Source organism: Xiphophorus maculatus, chromosome 11 (assembly GCF_002775205.1).
Source record: "Xiphophorus maculatus strain JP 163 A chromosome 11, X_maculatus-5.0-male, whole genome shotgun sequence".
NCBI lineage: Eukaryota > Metazoa > Chordata > Actinopteri > Cyprinodontiformes > Poeciliidae > Xiphophorus > Xiphophorus maculatus.
The window spans coordinates 7,556,046-7,568,641 of NC_036453.1; positions in this window are offsets into that span (position 1 = coordinate 7,556,046).

The window sequence follows — 12,596 nt, forward strand, 5'->3', positions numbered from 1 at the left end:
AGCAAGTTTGACTCTAGCTTTAGCGCCGTGGCTAAGCTAGCTAAATCTGGATACAAACTTTATATTCTGAGAGGGGTCATGTTAACATTTTCTCTGACAACTGCTGCTAAGCTGTGTCCTTCATTAGCAACGACAGGCAGGCTCATAAGAAGCTTGACGTTAGCATTAGCTGCTTCGCTAAGCTAGTTAAAGCAGGATAATTTTTTTTACTTATCGTAAGATCTAATTGTCCAAACTTAACTGGCATTTTTATAGGGATATGTTTACAAGTAGTAACTCCAAATTTAATTATATCTGTATCTTTCTTTTTGTAAAAATTTTGTAAACATTTAATTGTATTTGAGTTTTTGCTTTTAATCTCATGGGCTACAACTATATTTAATACTTTTTTTCTTCCTTATTTATCATGTGAAACACTTTATAGCTACTGCTTAAAAATAATTCTCATATTTTATGTCTCTTATGTTTAGTGTTACTTTATTCAGTTTGACTTGAACAGCTAAATATAAACATGAAGCTAATTGCCAGGGTTTTTTTAGCAGAGGAACCACAGCCATTGTTTTTTTCAGACTCTGTATCTCTGACTGTATGTGAAAACCTGTCTTGTGGGGTCACAGCAGCAAAGAAGCGTCTTCTCTTTTCTTTTTTTTCTTCTCGTGTTCTGTGTAGGATGCTTATCGTTTCAATCTCCTCTTGTTTCCTTTTTTGGCCTTTCCTGTCAACACTGGCAGAGCTGTCTGATGTCACAGACGACACTCATTAGAGTCAGAGATAAAAGATGATAAGAAAGGATGCATGTAGTGTTTAACAAAAATAGCTCAGGACAGAGAAAGCTGGATGATTTAAAGGTAAACTATAACTGATCAAACCACGAAAGCCTAAAGAAGAAGAGGAAAAAGAGAGAGAGTGAAAGACACATTAAAAGCAGAAATGTTTGCGGTTCAGTCTTTATAAGACACCGTGAACAGAGAGTGTGTTCATACCAGAATTTCTGTTTCACATCAGATGCCTCAGGTGAACCTGCAGCCACGTGATGAACGTCTGCAACTATCAGTGCAGATATTCACTTAAGATCAGAGACGCAGCTCTGGAAAAAAAACAGCTGTCTATATTTAATCAAGGCGAATAAACAAGGAGTTTAAACAACTCATTTATAATTTAGATTAGCATACATTAAAAACGCTGATTTTAATCTTTTTATTAATATGCATCAACGATATTGTATAAATATGCAGTTTTATGCAAATACCGTGCCCGTTTTCTGTTTGTATTTAATTCTGTTTCCCAGCTGTGGATCATCATTCGAATTCAAGGCAACAGACTCAGATTAAGTCGAATATTAAGTCACAGCATGGGAGTGTATAAATATTTCTCAATTAAAAACTCTGAAGACCAGCTACTGTATGGGCATTAAAAATGCATCGGCGTTGGGAGGAAAACAGGGGAAGGCAAGTTACGAGTTTGATAAGACATCAGAACTTCAAGTCTACATCTTTGAACTGTGTTTTCTTTTCCATCTTTCCCTCCTCCAATCAAGCAGTTGCAACGGCTAGCACTTTTTAGCTGTTTTGGAGGCTGTTACAAAATCTGGGGGATGTAAGGACCAGCCAAAACATGCTGTGCCTCTGTTATTCATGCCTTCTGATGTTTTTTCACAGAATGTCCTACATTTTGCTGCTTCTTGCGTGAGCTGCCACTTCTCTGTTGATGCAAATGAGGAGTTTTGTTCCAAAATGTGAGTGGTGTGACAGGCGACTGCTGGAAAATAACTGAAAAAGGGGCTGAACTGTAAAAACAGTCGCTGTGACTTGATGGGAATACACTGAAACATTTGATGTCATTCTGAACAAGAGATAAGGTTTTAATTTTTACAACATAGCTGAAGAAATGGGAGCAGTGTCACCACTTCTGCATTGAATGAAAGGTCCAAAGATATTTTCTTGGTTTTAAAATTTCATTTTACACTGCAAAACACAAAATCTTGGTTTAATTTCTAGTGCAAATATCTTAGGACACTTGAAATGAGACAAAACTAACTGACAAGTAACTTTTCATTAAAAACTAGGAGCTTTTTAAAGCAAATAACTCCTTAATATTGATGAAAAAGTACTAGCAGTAAGTGAAATAATATTTTAGCTGTCAGATTATTTACTTTTTAATCAATATTGACTTAAAACAAGCCCCTATATCTTGCTGAAATGTTACTTGTAAGTTACTGTAGTTTTGTCTTACTAAGATATTTCCTCTAGAATTACTTGGTAAGATTTTGTTTTTTCAGCGTAACATGAAAGTTTCTATTAAGTTAAAACTGTCGTCTCATAATTGCGACACATAACATAGATTAATGGTAAAAACATTAAAACAGGACAAAAGTTTCCAGTCCACTTTAACTGACCACAAACCAATGCATAGTTTTAAAGTAGAAGGAAAAGGACATCAGAATTTTAAATTTTTCATATAAAATAAGTTTGGTGTGCAGATTTGCTATTTGTTTTGCTGCAAACTATAATAAACAATAAAAATGAGAAACAATATACTTTCATGCATTCAGAACACCGAGAAGCCTTTAACCAAATGCCGCTGAACTTGGGCGGCTCTACAGCCTTCAACTCTGCTAAGTTTGACTTCAGATTTTTAGTTCTTGTTGCATCTCTGACCCAAGACTCAGAACATTTAAAGGGGCAGCAGCATGTATTTTCCAGGAACATAAAATACACATTATATAATAACTGTGTTATCTTGCTATTTAAATGCTAAATGTATCAACTATGACCTAACAGAAATTGTACTTCCTGATTTCACGCCTCTGTCTCTTTAAACCCTCCTGCTCTTTCTGAAGCTCCGCCTTCAGGAAGTCATCACAACATGGCTCCTCTATTTACCCTAAAACAACATTTTTGAGAAGTAGCTCCTATAATGAGCTCAGCAGTTTCACCAGGTGTTTGCTAAATGCTGCTGGCTAGTCTGAAGGAGCTGAGTGGGGGAGGAGCTACACCTCGGAGGCGGAGCTATGTCCACCCAGGTGTTTTGAACAGCTGAATGGTTGCCATGGAGATTAAAGGATTTTTCAAATATGAAGGAATCAAAGAAACACTCCAGGTGTGTTTTTGATGAGGGAGTATGATTTTATATAAATTAGCTGAAGATAATATATACACACACATGTTTTACATGGTACTGCCCCTTTAAATTGAAAGTTTATAAACAAATCTACGTGGAGTTTAAATGTTTTCAGTCGATTCTCAGAGTCAGCAGAGGTTTGTTAGATTAGAGTATAAAAAATATCCCAAGTTTTGATCATCTGCTCAATTATCCAAAATTGAAAAACATAACTACAAACCTGCCTATTTTAACCTACATGCAAATAAAACATTAATATTTACTTATAAAGGGTTGTCAAGAGAAGTGGAGTTTTGATGACTACACTGAGCCCTCTGTGACAACTGAGGATGAAGAATCTGCATCTTCACATCCCAGACGAACATCTTCTCTTTCCAGGGGATGAGGACGGCGAACTGCAGGAGGGTGATGGACTCCCAGCATGTGAAAGGTCTGACCTCGTGGAGGGGGTGTCAAGAAAATCCGAGCTCATCCCACTTCCCCATGCTGGAGATTTTAGTTTAACAGTAATAATAAATAAAGTTATCTTTAAAATGAATCACTCAAGTGACATCAAGGCCCAACAGTAGACTTAGGTGTCAATAAAGTTAGTTTAACAGTAATAATAAATAAAGTTATCTTTAAAATGAATCACTCAAGTGATATCTAGGCCCAACAGTAGACTTAAGTGTCAATAAAATAAATCTGGTTGTGTGTGTTGTTTTTGTCTCATGCAAACTTTGCTTTAATTTTACTTTTTTCTATCTAATCATAAGAAATCATAGTCAGACAGAGAGAGTCATGAAACAGGAAAAGCAGGTTTCCTGGAAAAAGAGGAAGTTTCCAGCCTGCAGATTCATAAAAATAGATGAGACTATTTCTTATTTTAAAGCATGAAAGTTTAAAGAATTAAATCTAAACATTTTGATAATTTGATAAGATTCAAAGTAAAATACTTATATTAATATTGGTTTACTTGTAATAATACTTACACTTATATTTGTGGGAACACTTACAAGAAAAACAAGTAACTGTAACTTTGGCATCAAATAATTAGAATCATGTATTATTCTTGGTTTCTTTTCAGAAAAACATCTGTAATAACTCACATTAAGATTATAATAAGTATAATTAATAAGTTATGGTTATAAAATCATAAATGAATGCTAAATCAGAGAAGCTAAAGAAAATAAATGTGATATAAATGTGATTTTGACATTGAACTTGAAATGGTGTAAAAGGTGTAACTGCAATTAAACATCACTGATATGTTGGAGGTAGAGAGTAGGTGAAAGGTGAAAGGCAAGGAACTAACAGGAGAGCAGAGATGATCAACGCCTTATTTAGAGAGTAGGTGAAAGGTTGTGCAGGCAATGGAGACAGGAGGTTGAGCAACCCTGAGACATTAGCACAGACATCAGGACATAATGTCTGTAAGACAGTGATGGATATGAGATCATCTGTCTAAGCAGACAGCCAATGAAAACGCACCGAAAGGGTGGATAAACCCTATATAAGGTGGGTGCAAAAGAGGAACCTTTTGTTGGATCCTCCGGGCAGCTTCGAGCCAAGATCGAGATGGACAAAGAACTCTGCAGCTGAAGAAGAGCCGGGGCCACGGAGCCGAAGACTGTCCGGCCATGGGGACCAACCCGTCAGCCCCACAACCTGTGGCTTCAAATCGCACTTCTCTCATCGGCTGGGTTCAGACCCCAAAGACAAAGATGAAGACAAAGGCAAAGACAAAGAAGAAGAACTGGTGCCTTTTTTCCTGCCAGCACCAAGTCCTGTGTGACCTCACCATCCATGCGGAGAGGAGGCTCATCAGACCTACAGAGATTCCTGCCTTCGCTGATCAACATCTTCCTCCTGCTGCAACACCTTCTTCATCATCAGACCTGCGGAGATCCTGGCCTTCATCGATCGGCGTCTTCCTCCTGCTGCAACACCTTCTTCATCATCAGACCTGCGGAGATCCTGGCCTTCATCGATCGGCGTCTTCCTCCTGCTGCAGCACCTTCTTCGTCGTCGTGCCAGGTCTGGGGTTCGAGGCGCCAGGCTCCGTCCGTCTCTCTCAAAGGTTCCTTTTTTAGTTCTCAGTGTCAGCAGTAGGGAAAGATAGACTAGATGACTGATTTTACTTATTTGATTATTTCTGCTACTGAATTAAGCTGTACTGACCCTTGCAAAAATGCCTTACTAATAAAATATTTAGCATAAAGAAAATCTAAAAGAGGTTGGTGGACATTGGAATTAATAGAGTCATTTAATCTTCGTTCAGTTCTTTTAATTAAGGTAAAACTAATGTACATGATTCCAGTAAATAGGAGGCTTCATAATTTCCTTTGGTGAGAGTAAATAATGACCCTGGGACTTACATCTAAGTCACTAAACATAATCTAGCCGGTTCCAAGTGCAAGTTATGATTTAGAAAGTGGGCTACCGTTAACAGAAGTGGTTATTGGAATTATGCAGTTGTGAGGGCTACTCAGCTGATTGTTTCTTAACTGTAAAGGGTCATAACTTCTGGATTGGAGGTAGTTAGAGCTAGACGAATCACTTTCGCCACCAGTTTAAATAGATTATCTCTTATAGAGTACTCTTAGGGTAATACCCAGGTCTCAGAGATTTTCCGGACCTGTTAGACAGAGAACTGGCCAGTAGGCAGCCCTGGGTAGTAGTGAGGAGGGGGCGGGGCTGACTATTGCAGGATAACCTTCATTTCTTTTTTTTTTTTTTTTTTTTTTTTTTTTTTTTTTTTTTTTTTTTTTTTTTTTTTTTTTTAGAATTTTATAGTATAAATTTATTAAGCAAGCTTAAGCAGGGATATGCGACATACAAATCAATAATCAATCGTAAATAATTCAAAAACAGTGTAATAAAATTTACATGTACAATCATACTACCCTGTCCTCTTTTCCCTGACTAAAGTCGCAAGTTCTGAAATGGAATTTCAATGAGCAGATTCAACTCATACCCAGACGATGGTGGATCTTTGGCAACAGGAATTTCTAGCATCCTTGGTTGAGGTCTTTGCCTTCTGTGGAAAAAACCCTCTTTAGAAAAGAAACAAAGCAGAACGGGTCCGAATCCTTTTGCAAAACCCAGTTCCTCATCCCTGAGGGAGCTTTGTCCTTCCTCCAAGTCTTGTTGCAGAGTTTGTAATTGCTGGGCTGAGACGAGACCGACGATCGAATGAAGAACCAGGGATGGGGCGATGGAACCCAGTCCTTTCTTGGCGGTGTGAAGTCCGAGCTCTCCCGTGGTTCTGAAGTGCGGTCCGTGGCTCAATCTGCTTCAGCAAGTTGTCTCTCCTTCTGCGCCGTCGGACTGGGAACGGCTGGTTCCTCTTTTCAGCCCCTTTTTATGCATCTCTCCACCATGTGTGTGTATGGGGAGGTTTGGCCTACGTGACTTTCTCCACATCTGCTGTATCTCATGAAAAAGTCCTCACATTGCCCAATCTATTTCTGCTGACCATGGTGGAAAGTCCCGTACTTCCCCTTTCTCCGTTGCTTCAGCCAAACTCAACACAACAAGTGGCGCCCGAACAGGGACACGACTAACGGAGTAGGAGGGCCCTATGCCAAGTCAGTAAAAACAGATGTGAGGATCTGAATAGCTCACTTGGTTTGTTAACTCTTAGGGAATAGAGTTAATGGTGACTGATAAGGCCGTCGGTCACAACCCTTGCAGTAACTGTATGGCATACAGGTGAGGGAAAGCTTCTACTGAGGATAAATGACCGGATCCAGACAGTGAAGCTAGTAGCCAACATAGTCTAGACCCATCCCTGCTCAAGAGCGCAAAGAGAGGCTTTGGGGGATAGACAACTCGAACCGACAGAGAGACGGAGTGATGGATGATCATTTCGAGGAGGAAAATCTGGGGAAGAAACCGGAGGAAGCCGGCCGTCCAGATCGTTTGGAAAAGGAGGAGACCTCAACAGAACTGCATCAACTTTCTGCACAGCTACCCAGGGCACCCAGGACAGCGGATGGAAGGTTTGTTCATCAAGAGCACAGTCCCATGGGGTTCAGTCTGCATGGATGTAGCAGAGCCAATGGGGACAACAGGAAAGAGAGGTGAGAAGTACCTCTTGGTGCTGATGGACACAGTGACAACTGCTAGAAGAGCAGGTCTTCCCCTGCAGAGGAACTCCGTTCACGTCACAGAAAGCAGGGAGGCGAAGACACTTCTCCTTTTTGCTCAGAGAAGAAAAAGGGAAGTTGCAGCTCGAAGTGTCACTGAAAGCAGGGCAGAGAGTTTGGATTAAAGCTCAAGATCGGCCTGCAACTACGGGGATCAAGCTGAGATTCAACGCCCAAGATTTTGTAAAGTAAGTACTGAACTTCAACACAGTACTACTGATGAAGAAAGGGGTCCATGAGGAAGCAGTGCTCAAGCCAGTTCTTAGCTACAGCAAACCAGAACATTACGAGAAGATGGCCAGAGAATCAAGCACCATGCCATCCTACAGTAGACTGGCCACTATTACAGGAAGGTTGCCGTTCAAAGAACAACTTCAAGGCTTTGGACTGGGAGGGCCGTGAAGAAATTGGATTATGCTAAAGAAGAACTCCTGTCACAACCTGATGGATTAAAATGGAAAAGGATCATGATTACGGATAAAGCGTCATGATGCTTATGCTTTTTGCTTTGCTCTGCTGAACAGCCAGAATTTTTTTTTTTTTGTTTGAGGCCTTCTGTCTCAGCCCATCTTCCCTAAAGAACCATCCCACATCCTGAAGAACTGACAGTTCATCCAGCGAAGGTTCTTGTAGAAGAATCAGAGCGATCCAAGTTTTCTTCGACATTCATCACCTCATGGGGGAAATCAAAACTCCAAGGAGGGGGTGTCAAGAGAAGTGGAGTTTTGATGACTACACTGAGCCCTCTGTGACAACTGAGGATGAAGAATCTGCATCTTCACATCCCAGACGAACATCTTCTCTTTCCAGGGGATGAGGACGGCGAACTGCAGGAGGGTGATGGACTCCCAGCATGTGAAAGGTCTGACCTCGTGGAGGGGGTGTCAAGAAAATCCGAGCTCATCCCACTTCCCCATGCTGGAGATTTTAGTTTAACAGTAATAATAAATAAAGTTATCTTTAAAATGAATCACTCAAGTGACATCAAGGCCCAACAGTAGACTTAGGTGTCAATAAAGTTAGTTTAACAGTAATAATAAATAAAGTTATCTTTAAAATGAATCACTCAAGTGATATCTAGGCCCAACAGTAGACTTAAGTGTCAATAAAATAAATCTGGTTGTGTGTGTTGTTTTTGTCTCATGCAAACTTTGCTTTAATTTTACTTTTTTCTATCTAATCATAAGAAATCATAGTCAGACAGAGAGAGTCATGAAACAGGAAAAGCAGGTTTCCTGGAAAAAGAGGAAGTTTCCAGCCTGCAGATTCATAAAAATAGATGAGACTATTTCTTATTTTAAAGCATGAAAGTTTAAAGAATTAAATCTAAACATTTTGATAATTTGATAAGATTCAAAGTAAAATACTTATATTAATATTGGTTTACTTGTAATAATACTTACACTTATATTTGTGGGAACACTTACAAGAAAAACAAGTAACTGTAACTTTGGCATCAAATAATTAGAATCATGTATTATTCTTGGTTTCTTTTCAGAAAAACATCTGTAATAACTCACATTAAGATTATAATAAGTATAATTAATAAGTTATGGTTATAAAATCATAAATGAATGCTAAATCAGAGAAGCTAAAGAAAATAAATGTGATATAAATGTGATTTTGACATTGAACTTGAAATGGTGTAAAAGGTGTAACTGCAATTAAACATCACTGATATGTTGGAGGTAGAGAGTAGGTGAAAGGTGAAAGGCAAGGAACTAACAGGAGAGCAGAGATGATCAACGCCTTATTTAGAGAGTAGGTGAAAGGTTGTGCAGGCAATGGAGACAGGAGGTTGAGCAACCCTGAGACATTAGCACAGACATCAGGACATAATGTCTGTAAGACAGTGATGGATATGAGATCATCTGTCTAAGCAGACAGCCAATGAAAACGCACCGAAAGGGTGGATAAACCCTATATAAGGTGGGTGCAAAAGAGGAACCTTTTGTTGGATCCTCCGGGCAGCTTCGAGCCAAGATCGAGATGGACAAAGAACTCTGCAGCTGAAGAAGAGCCGGGGCCACGGAGCCGAAGACTGTCCGGCCATGGGGACCAACCCGTCAGCCCCACAACCTGTGGCTTCAAATCGCACTTCTCTCATCGGCTGGGTTCAGACCCCAAAGACAAAGATGAAGACAAAGGCAAAGACAAAGAAGAAGAACTGGTGCCTTTTTTCCTGCCAGCACCAAGTCCTGTGTGACCTCACCATCCATGCGGAGAGGAGGCTCATCAGACCTACAGAGATTCCTGCCTTCGCTGATCAACATCTTCCTCCTGCTGCAACACCTTCTTCATCATCAGACCTGCGGAGATCCTGGCCTTCATCGATCGGCGTCTTCCTCCTGCTGCAACACCTTCTTCATCATCAGACCTGCGGAGATCCTGGCCTTCATCGATCGGCGTCTTCCTCCTGCTGCAGCACCTTCTTCGTCGTCGTGCCAGGTCTGGGGTTCGAGGCGCCAGGCTCCGTCCGTCTCTCTCAAAGGTTCCTTTTTTAGTTCTCAGTGTCAGCAGTAGGGAAAGATAGACTAGATGACTGATTTTACTTATTTGATTATTTCTGCTACTGAATTAAGCTGTACTGACCCTTGCAAAAATGCCTTACTAATAAAATATTTAGCATAAAGAAAATCTAAAAGAGGTTGGTGGACATTGGAATTAATAGAGTCATTTAATCTTCGTTCAGTTAATTCAGTAGCAGAAATAATCAAATAAGTAAAATCAGTCATCTAGTCTGTCTTTCCCTACTGCTGACACTGAGAACTAAAAAAGGAACCTTTGAGAGAGACGGACGGAGCCTGGCGCCTCGAACCCCAGACCTGGCACGACGACGAAGAAGGTGCTGCAGCAGGAGGAAGACGCCGATCGATGAAGGCCAGGATCTCCGCAGGTCTGATGATGAAGAAGGTGTTGCAGCAGGAGGAAGACGCCGATCGATGAAGGCCAGGATCTCCGCAGGTCTGATGATGAAGAAGGTGTTGCAGCAGGAGGAAGATGTTGATCAGCGAAGGCAGGAATCTCTGTAGGTCTGATGAGCCTCCTCTCCGCATGGATGGTGAGGTCACACAGGACTTGGTGCTGGCAGGAAAAAAGGCACCAGTTCTTCTTCTTTGTCTTTGCCTTTGTCTTCATCTTTGTCTTTGGGGTCTGAACCCAGCCGATGAGAGAAGTGCGATTTGAAGCCACAGGTTGTGGGGCTGACGGGTTGGTCCCCATGGCCGGACAGTCTTCGGCTCCGTGGCCCGGCTCTTCTTCAGCTGCAGAGTTCTTTGTCCATCTCGATCTTGGCTCGAAGCTGCCCGGAGGATCCAACAAAAGGTTCCTCTTTTGCACCCACCTTATATAGGGTTTATCCACCCTTTCGGTGCGTTTTCATTGGCTGTCTGCTTAGACAGATGATCTCATATCCATCACTGTCTTACAGACATTATGTCCTGATGTCTGTGCTAATGTCTCAGGGTTGCTCAACCTCCTGTCTCCATTGCCTGCACAACCTTTCACCTACTCTCTAAATAAGGCGTTGATCATCTCTGCTCTCCTGTTAGTTCCTTGCCTTTCACCTTTCACCTACTCTCTACCTCCAACATATCAGTGATGTTTAATTGCAGTTACACCTTTTACACCATTTCAAGTTCAATGTCAAAATCACATTTATATCACATTTATTTTCTTTAGCTTCTCTGATTTAGCATTCATTTATGATTTTATAACCATAACTTATTAATTATACTTATTATAATCTTAATGTGAGTTATTACAGATGTTTTTCTGAAAAGAAACCAAGAATAATACATGATTCTAATTATTTGATGCCAAAGTTACAGTTACTTGTTTTTCTTGTAAGTGTTCCCACAAATATAAGTGTAAGTATTATTACAAGTAAACCAATATTAATATAAGTATTTTACTTTGAATCTTATCAAATTATCAAAATGTTTAGATTTAATTCTTTAAACTTTCATGCTTTAAAATAAGAAATAGTCTCATCTATTTTTATGAATCTGCAGGCTGGAAACTTCCTCTTTTTCCAGGAAACCTGCTTTTCCTGTTTCATGACTCTCTCTGTCTGACTATGATTTCTTATGATTAGATAGAAAAAAGTAAAATTAAAGCAAAGTTTGCATGAGACAAAAACAACACACACAACCAGATTTATTTTATTGACACTTAAGTCTACTGTTGGGCCTAGATATCACTTGAGTGATTCATTTTAAAGATAACTTTATTTATTATTACTGTTAAACTAACTTTATTGACACCTAAGTCTACTGTTGGGCCTTGATGTCACTTGAGTGATTCATTTTAAAGATAACTTTATTTATTATTACTGTTAAACTAAAATCTCCAGCATGGGGAAGTGGGATGAGCTCGGATTTTCTTGACAGGGTGAACTAGAATGTTTGTTATTCTTAATTAATATTATTTGTCATTTCCATCAATTTCATAACTAAACTACTTTGTGTTGATCTTTAGCTTAAAATTACAATAAAACATTGTGGTTTGTGGTTATAAAGTGATAAAAAGTGAAACATTTTATGGAGCACGATGCATTTAGTAAAGCTTATTTTTCTGTATTTAGAACATTTACGTGACTCATTACATCATTTTATTTTTTTGTTTAGGTTTTCTACATAAATAAAGTTTATTTGCACAGTTTGCTAGCAGTCATGTGAAAAGTCCATGGAAACTTCGTGTTGAGGGATTTAAACATATCTTTACTTATTTATTTGGGACATTCTATGTTTAGAATAGAATAGAATAGAATAGAATAGAATAGAATAGAATAGAATAGAATAGAAGTACTTTATTCATCCCAGCAGGGAAATTACTTCGCAGTTACAGCATAGAGACAAGACACAATAACAACCACCACTGAGTAGTAGTTGTCTATAAATTGTAAAAATATGAAATGCTGTTAATATAAAAAGCAACTTAAGAGCAGTCCTTGCAAAGAATAAAAAAAATGCAGATATGTATATGTAAATATATATATAACTTGTTTATGTTATATTTAATATGTATGTTATTTAGGAAGATGATATAATAAAAAATAGGTACAAATAATTAGTCTTACACAATTTGTTTCTATTTTTTCATAGGTATAGTCTGCTGTCCTTTAACTTGTGTTCAAAACAAATCAATAATGTGGATTTTAACACTAAAACATTCAAAGTTTTTGTTTTATTCACGAGTAAAAAAACCCTACATTTTCCTCTTTAAGTGCAAAGAAATCTCTTTCTTTTACATCATCAACCCTTAACAAAGAAATTAATATTAAATTAGATATTTTAGAATTTTAGAACAAAAATTTAACAGATGAAATTTGTTAAATTTGAATAT